A 9,696-nucleotide genomic window follows, 5' to 3' on the forward strand; every position below is an offset into this window, starting at 1 on the left:
CGTACCACCAATGGCATCATACGATTTTCTTGTTTTTTGAAAGCTAAACATAGGCATTTTCTGTCAACTAAGGACCTCTTTATGGTGAGTGTTTTATTAGAAATGCTGTGCTGAATCTTGTTCAATGATTTAGACAGTTTCATTTTTTTGAATGGGCTAGCACCCCGAGACAAGGTTTGCTCGCTGTGTTGAAGACCCATTGATGGTCCTGGGCTGTTTTCTGCTCTTTGGGTTGGGTTGTTTTCTCTCTGACATATTCCCCGTTTCCATTCTCATTTTTATTATAGGTCCGTTATCAATATGCTTGAAATATTATGTTATTGTAGTGGAATTTTTCTTTGTTAACAAAGTCTGATGTTATTGACCCATAGATTGGTTTATGATTGCCATACTTATGACTGAAAATGTTATTAGATGCCTATATTGCTGGTAACTTTTGTTCAAATGAGATAAAACTTTACAGACTTCTGGAGTGAAAACAGGAATACAATTTAAAAGAAGTATTGTTATAACAGTATGAATATAACACATGAACAATAAAAAAAATCAAAATCAAACAAAATCAAATCAAATCAAAACTAACACAAATTTTCCTACATTACATCTTTGATATACGTAATCCTTACATTACATCTTTGATATACGTAATCCTTACATTACATCTTTGATATACGTAATCCTTACATTGCATCTTTGATATACGTAATCCTTGCATTGCATCTTTGATATACGTAATCCTTACATTGCATCTTTGATATACGTAATCCTTACATTGCATCTTTGATATACGTAATCCTTACATTGCATCTTTGATATACGTAATCCTTACATTGCATCTTTGATATACGTAATCCTTACATTGCATCTTTGATATACGTAATCCTTACATTGCATCTTTGATATACGTAATCCTTAAGTTACATTACATCTTTGATATACGTAATCCTTACATTGCATCTTTGATATACGTAATCCTTACATTACATCTTTGATATACGTAATCCTTACATTACATCTTTGATATACGTAAACTAGTTCATGTTCTGATTATTGCAAGTCAAAATTAAACAGAAAAATACATCATTCAAACATATGAAAGTTTTGCTTTTTTTTTATTTAGAACAAAATCTCATTATGGTGTTTATGTTAACTGAGACAATCGCAAAATATCATATAAAGACAAAGGACAAAAGTAGCTAACTTTGATATGCTATGTTGCAGCTTTTTGTCTGAAAACTCTGTGTTTATGAGAATATTGTTTTTCATTTGAATGTCGTTAATCGATGTTCTATTAACATGTACAAAATATTTTGACAACTCAATTTAACATTCTAGCAATCAACAATAAGATCGAATTTACATCTGACATACATCACTAGACAAAAGTTCGATGTTCTTCTCAGATACAACCAAATGGAGTCACGAAGTTAAATAGAACAAAATTTAGTTCAAAATTTGATTCGTGAAAGTTTCCTGTCGTGTAAATTATTTGAATAAGCAAAAATTAACAAAATCAATAAAAGCTCTACCAAACGATATATCGTATGACTGTCAATCTTTCGTTTTTCTTAAAGAATTACAGAATTCATGAAGTAATTTATTCTATTTGGATAATTCTATTTCAGACAAATGAGACAGACAAATCAAATTTTAGTGAAGATTTCAACAATCAACAAGTTCAATGAAATAAAGTATTTCACTTAATTTCCATATAAAAGATTGTCGTTTCTGTGTTGTGATGTTAGACAAGAAATATCGGCTTCATTTGTATTATATTGGAACGCAGAAGTAAAGCTGCATAAATGAACTAACATATAAATTCGCGTACGAAATCGACAATAAGGGTCTATTGAAAACAAAACTTTACAACAAAAGAGACGATTTCAGCTTCCAATTGTGAACTTTTCATTTCCATGTAGCAACATTCCAGCATTATTATCTCCTAGATGATACGATATTTAGGGCTTGTATTTCCCCATCATGGTTTCCTTGATGGTAGGTTACTGCTCACAGGGAAGCTAATAAACCAAAAGTTACAAGTTGTGAAGTTAAAATGATCCTATAGTAAATTTTACGGACACCACCACGAGTTGGTTGGTCGTTATGGAATATCCAGTTCACCGATAATAGAGGATACGGTCTAAATGTCGTAACTACAATTTCGTCCCCTTTTCCCCGAATGTGACCTACCGGGTTTAATATACTAACATGGACAACACGACGGATGCAACATGTGAAGCTTGATCTGCTCACCCTTCTGGAGCGCCTGTGATCAATCCAAGTTTTTGGTGGGGTTCGTGTTGCTCAGTTTTTATTTTTCTATGTTGTGTTTTGTGTACTGTTGTTAGTCTGTTTTTTTTTTTGGCGTTGACAATTTATTTTCGACTTATGAGCTTGAATGTCCTTTTGGTATCTTTCGCCTCTCTTTCACATACTTTTTATAAAATTTATATAGTAATCTATATGTCAATTTTTCTTAATTCTGAAAGTATTCAGTGAAACGAATTAAAATGTAGTACAATAGATAAAAATAAAATTAGTGAGACTAAATTTTAATCAAGTATCTTTGTTTAACTCACATAATCGTTAATATTTTTAGAATTTTTAAAAGAATGAACAGACAATTTGATGGGGAAATAGTTACATGCATTGCTTTTGAGATAAAGTTATCTGTTTGTTGAAGTGGCAATATGTAACAATTTAAACCGGAAAGCCGAATGTGACTAAACAGAGGAATAATCATTGTAACATTTTATATTTCTTCAAGTAGAATGGATGTACGTGCACAAATCATGTCTGCCTTCCCTCGTTTAATAATAAACAATTAACTGTAATACTTTTTTAGTCATTTGCCAAAACCAGTTTTGCCTATTTTGGTCAGTTGTGATCAGATTATCATACTTAAATGTCACACGTCTACGCGTGTTAACCTAAGGTCCGAAATACCGAAATCATAAACTGGAAGCTAATACATACACTAAAACATTCAAGTAATTAACCTGAGATTCAGTGGTTGTCGTTTATTGCTGTGCTACGTATTTGTTTTCGTTCATTTTTTTGTACATAAATTAATTAGTTTTATCGTTTAATTTTTTTTACATTTGTCATTTCGGGGCCCTTTGTAGCTGATTTTGCGGTATGGACTTTTCTCATTTTTGAAGGCCGTAAGGTGACCTATAGTTGTTATTTTTTGGGTCATGGTGTCTCTTTGGCAATCATGCCACATTTTAATTCATTTTTACAAGGAATCGATAAACTGTCCCAGAAAGAAAGATTACGAATATTGTTAATCAAACCACTATCAAATTCATAGTAAGAATGCATGGGACGGAAGTAAACAAACAAAAGTCATCTGATAACAAAGATTGAATAAAGAAAATAGAACTAAAGGCTATAAAGAGTCAGTGGCTCATCATGGTCTATGTGCTTATTTAACAAAGGAAACTCTCATGTGGAAACGCTGGGTCATTTTTGTCTCTTGTGGAGAGTTGTCTCATTGGCATTCATACCACATCTTCTTTTTTATATCTCCATTATTGTATACGAGAACCGAATGCATGACAACAATCTCTGTAAGATGATCTTGTTTAACTGATCATTTAATCTGTTAAGTTTCCCCCAATTTTCTTAAGTTGTTGTTCAAAACACTAAAGAGGGTATAAAAAAAATCCTCATTTAAGGGCAATCAATCCTACAAGGAGAGACAGTCTACTAACTATATTGGCAGAATTTTACTTTTTAGTAGATCTTGCATGTACATTGCTGATCATTTTTGTGATTTAAAGTGTCTATTTATCTATGATATTTTTTGTCATAAGGCAACACACAAAAGATAAAAAGGTTAAAAATCATCATTAAAGGGTAACAACCCCAATAAGGAGTCGTCAAGATGATTTCAACCAAATTGTCTTGCTGATTATTTAAGTTCCTACAAATCTATTATAATTATTAAGATATAAGGTAAAAGCGTACTAGTAAGTCATGATCCATTAACTTAAATTTTATATGAAAGTATGACAAAATTAAAAAAAGCACGAAAAAGTGAACACCATTTGCCTGATTCTCACTACAACTCCGACCGAAAAACAAACATTGCAGACAACGACCTATGACCAGACTTATTATACAAATGCACAATCTGAATAATAGTATGACAATAGAAATTGACTTGATTTAGTCACACCAATGGACAATTGTTGACGCTGTAAAAATTCAAGATGATAATTATAGATCATATTAATGACAAACATGCGATTTAAAAACTGTAATCAAAATGAATATTTAGTTTGATCCCATACTGTATAAACTTAAAATTTCGTCATCTAAACGTTATACTGTAAAACGGTTAACTGTAGTTTTGTCTTTAAAGTTAAATAACACAATTCAATATGATTTAAAAAAAAAAAAAAGTCAACCCATATCATAGATCTAATTGGTTATGCGAATCTTTTACAGATTTATTTTAGGTTTGGCAGCTGCTGTCATTATTCATTTGTCATTTATCAGCTCAACCTTTAGATATTACAGTGTTTGTGACATGGACATGCCTAATGCTTTAAATGCTTTTCTGAAACGGAAATTCACAATTAGATTTCAAATTTCCTTTCCTGGCTAAAAAAATGTCGATTTAATGCTTTTCTCGATCCGTCTCTGAATTCGTGCAGAGCATTAATTGTTTGAAATCAAGCTGTCTGGTAGCTACATCATGTACATTTACAACTGTCATCGTTATGACGAGTAGATATATTACCCGCTGATATAGTATAATAACTTAACATCCAGTTAGATAGTCAAACCACGTTTTTATTATTGGAATCACTTCAGATCATTTATAGCATATGTTCCGTCTTTTCTAGCTCATCTAAGAACTTTCCCTCAGTGTTATACAGTTCATCACTTGTCGTCTAATTACTGAATATTCTACCGTGATAAATATCCCGTTTATCAAGCCGTCTGAGAAATTATCAAGTTGAAATTGGGTGCATGTAATCTGAAAAAGGAAAGGTCCATTGAAGAGGTATTACATACACTACAGGTTGGACCAAGAAAGTGTTAAAAGCATATAATACTCCGTGACTGTCAAATGGAAGACATATTTGATACTTTCTTATATCATCGTAAAATGTTTCTTCCTCAAAAATGATGTCCTGAAGAAGAAAAAAGAATTCCCCCTACAGATAATTGGCGAATGATCATTTTTTAAATACTACAATACACTTAAAGAAAACCATAATGAAATCAATGATTGTGTCAGGAACTTCCTCGAGGACGATAGAAATATTTCCTGATTCATGATTGTTTTAAAAGTAATGAAATAATGCCTTAAGTAAACACTTATGTTACATATTTGTTTTTCGTTCATTTTTTTTTATACAAATAAGGCCGTTTGTTTTCTCGTTTGAATTGTTTTACATTGTCATATCGGGGCCTTTTATAGCTGACTATGCGGTATGGGCTTTGCTAATTATTGAAGGCCGTACGGTGACCTATAGTTGTTAATGTCTGTGTCATTTTTGTCTCTTGTGGATAGTTGTCTCATTGGCAATCATACCACATCTTCTTTTTTTTTTATATACACAGTGTTTTCTGTAACTCGGCATTTATAGACACTCAATACCTTGTTTATATATAATGATTTGGAATACATGTTTTACTGTTTTGATTCGCGCGCCGTTTTGAAATCTAATTGTAGAAACGCATCTGACGTAACAAGCTACGGTTTCTTTAAAGAATTGTCACGACTCTTTGTAAATCTTGGTAATCATCATCGACGTTTCAAAATTTTGATTTTGTCTGGCAGAAATCACCAACAATCTATCGGATCTTCCTTCCACACTTCTTCCTGCTTCTTGTTACTTGAAACGAGACGTCATCGTTGCAAAATGTTCTTTGTTCAGTATTTAAAACTTGCTACTTCGATGTTTCCAATTTTGTTTGCCTGTTTTTATTAAACTATCAATCATAAAAAGGACCCGAGAGAATATCTATCAATACATATAATTTTAGTTATAAAATAGCATGTCCATTGAAGTCAAATGATGATCTTCAATTCATTGTCCTTTGTTAATATTTAACCTACAATTTGACAAACTTCTTTCACTTTATATAGCAACCATGCATGTGACCAAATTTTAAATCAAATGAAACGATAAATTTCAGATATGGAGGATTACTTATTTTCTTAGTTCGTAATACATATTTTTATTAAAAAGAAGATGTGTGGTTTATGTCAAAGCAAAACACAATAAAGCTAATCATATCAGGAACGTATGTTATGAATCCAACCATAGATGTACCAGTACTACATCGATCCATGATCCAACTGACATGGCCTTACTTTATGTTGATAGGTTAGATTAATAAAAAAATGATTTTTTAAGTTATTTATGATAAAAAAGAACATTATATTTTTTTTCTTTTACAGGAAGTTAGTGTCAGGAAATTAGAGAAGACAGCTGCGAACAACAACAGTAAACTTTCTTTCATGAAAGGTGTTCTTCCGTCTGTTTTATAACGTTCTGGTAGTTTCCTCTTTAGAACATCTTAATAATTCAAGTCTTAACTGCAGCAACTGCAGCAGCCTTTTATATCATGTGTATAAAACTCGGAACAAACGTCAAGGCAACTATTATCATAGCTGTATTTTATATGATTCTAAATTATTACGAAAAGAAAAATGTTTGGAATAATATTCTAGCAATATGATTCAAACACAACCGTTGGAATAGAAAGAGATGGCATTTTACGAGGGTACATTCACAACTCATAAGAAGAAAAACATTTAATAAACAACGATGAAAAGTCGAACAGTTCACAAAACACTGCATCATGCAACACAAACCCATCATGCAAAACCCATAGGCGAACGCACGTGCTCCAGAAGGATAAGCAGTTCCTGTTGCACAAATGACACCCTTCTTGTTAGTGCAATTCCAATTTACACTTGATAAGTCTCATTTTGTGATGTCTGCATCGAGAAGGGGGTGTGATAACGACAGTTTGAAAGTATCTGTGGTCATCTGATCAGAGATTTTCTATGTTACGATCAATGAACTCGTGATGGCGTTCGTAATTGTTTTTATAACTTTGAACCAAATGTTGAGTAGCGTCCTCGTAATCAGCCAACTTTTATCTTTCTGTGTCTAAATCAATATGTTTAATTACGTGAAAGTTGCAACATTGTATTCGAAGAATCATATTTAACAGGTTAAATAAAAAAAGCTTCTTTTTATAGATATTTGACTAGCTTGAAAGTGTGCTTATTGAAAAAGCAGTAAATAGCAATTCATTTATTTGCATCGATATTTCCTCTTTATTAATTACAGATAAGTATAAATCAATACACAATAAATGTGTAAATAAAACATCATAATGTTATTGGTTTGTGTTTTTGTCGACTATGACACTAATGGGCCTCTTGATTGTTGAGTTTTGAAAAACGTTCAAAATGACTCGCCAGTGTATTTTTGCTTTCCTTTTACACATACATGTACATGTATAATCAAACTATTCACGATATATCATATAGTTTTGCTTTGACGTCGTAACACTTAAGCCGTTGGATGTGTACTGATTGCTATTTAAGGCTAGGAAAACATGGCTTGTCTATTAGGGTGATAAGTTTTAATCAAAAGGAAGTATCAGTTTACATCAATTCCTAATGCGCATCTGGTGCAGTAGAATTGGTACCGTCATCGTTAATTACAGTTGTTTAAATCTGACAAGTTAACTAAACAGATACAAATCGAGGTAAAGTTACAGGCCCTAAAGAACCCCCTTATGATAGGTCTGTATGCATATCCAACAAAAGATACTTTAAAAATTGTAAGCGACATTAATCATGACAAAAATCTCTTTAATGTTGATCTTATATTGCTGATCGTTTTATCGTTTTGTCTGTATAAGTTATCTGTATCTTCTTTAGTTTTTGCTCAAAACACAAAAGAGGTTTATAAAATTCCTCTATTTAAGTTAAATCACTCCTATAACGGATGACAGTCTACTAACTAAATCAGTAAAATTGCAGATCTTGCCTTGCTGATTATTTTTGTAATTTAAATGTTGGTATAAATATTAAATAGTCATTAAAAGGCAATAACTCCAATCAGAAGTCACTAGACTTTTATATAATTTTGTAATGCTGCTTATTTTTGCGAAAGTAAGTTTCTATATCTCTTTAAAGTTTACAAGATGAAAGGCAAATAGGCAAACAAAAGGTAAACTTTGTCTTTTATGAGGAAAATTGTACATGTTTTAGGCTTCTGTCCGTGTACAAATGAACATTGTCTACTTTGCAGTCTTTTGCCTTTTTAGTTTGAAAATCGGAAGCGTAACCGTATTATAATTGCTAAATAAGATCATATAAAATGACGGACTTTATTGACCTAATCATATATTTCTGATAGTTTTCCCGACCTTTTCACATATTTTCAAGCTTGAAAAGGTGACCTATTCCAGCGGCACGTCCTATTACCTTGTATATAGGAAGTGCTCTTCCCCCGGGTTGGACTAATCAAAATTTTAACGCGGTGCACAAACTTCCCGCATTACCTATCTAGACTACTGTTATCAGCTGACTGAGTACTTAAATAATTAATGGAGGAATAAAAAGTTTGAAATCAAGTCGAGTATTAAGGGATATCACAGCTGTTGGTTGAATATTGTTATATTACCAGAAGAATCAGAATCAGTATCAACATTCCTACAAGTTAAGTGTTATCTTATCATATTTGTTTCGAACCCATAGTATCCATGTTGGAAGGCAGTAAGGATAGTTAAAATGCAATGTACTAAAATCATCTTACCATCTAAAAGGAACCGTTCAAACAGAATGATATAATTTATGTAGCTTTTGCTGTTGTGCATGAAAGAAGATGCATAGCAATAAAGAAATAAAATTCTTTTATCAGAAGCGCCAGTTGGTACCAACACGAATTCCTATTGTTTAAGTTTACATAATTTTGAAATAACGTGCGCATATATTTTTATGCAAGAAAATGAAAGCCCTCAACACTTCTGCGCAAACAAAGGAACATTTATTTTCTATCTTTTATGACAAAGTTGAAAAGAAAGACAGTGTTTTTCATAGATGAATTTAAAGACCTGGTTTATCTTAAAAGCAGATTGAATTAGACAACCAAAATATTTGATCAAATTTTGTGGAAAAGTGCACAGGCTAGACACACACTAGAGAAAACCCCAACAACCCAACAGCACATGTAAAAATAAGGAGATGTGGTATGATTTTCAATGAAACAACTATCTACCAATGTTCAAATGAAGCGGATGTAAGCAATAAATGGCAAACGTACGATCTCCAACGAAGAAAAAAATTCACACCGAATAGTCGGCTATAAAAGGCCCCGACATAAAAATAAAAATGAAATAATTCAATATAGAAAGACAGTTGAAAATATGTGAATACAGTAACTTGTACGTTTGGGAAACAGGTTAGATACCCCCAAAACTAGAGTATGATACACGAGTATCTCACATTCATATGCATTTCTTTTAGTTGCGATTTTTCAGTGGTAAACGGGAGACAACTCAATTTAAACTATGATCAAACACTCATTTAAAATAATAGACACTTGTCTCAGATTTTTCCTCTTATATACCTCATATAACATTAAGGTATATAGGAAACACAATTACGAGACAAGTGCTTGTGTTTAAAATCATATTACATGTCCGATA

This window comes from Mytilus galloprovincialis, chromosome 1, assembly GCF_965363235.1.
Source record: "Mytilus galloprovincialis chromosome 1, xbMytGall1.hap1.1, whole genome shotgun sequence".
In the NCBI taxonomy this organism is placed as follows: Eukaryota; Metazoa; Mollusca; class Bivalvia; order Mytilida; family Mytilidae; genus Mytilus; species Mytilus galloprovincialis.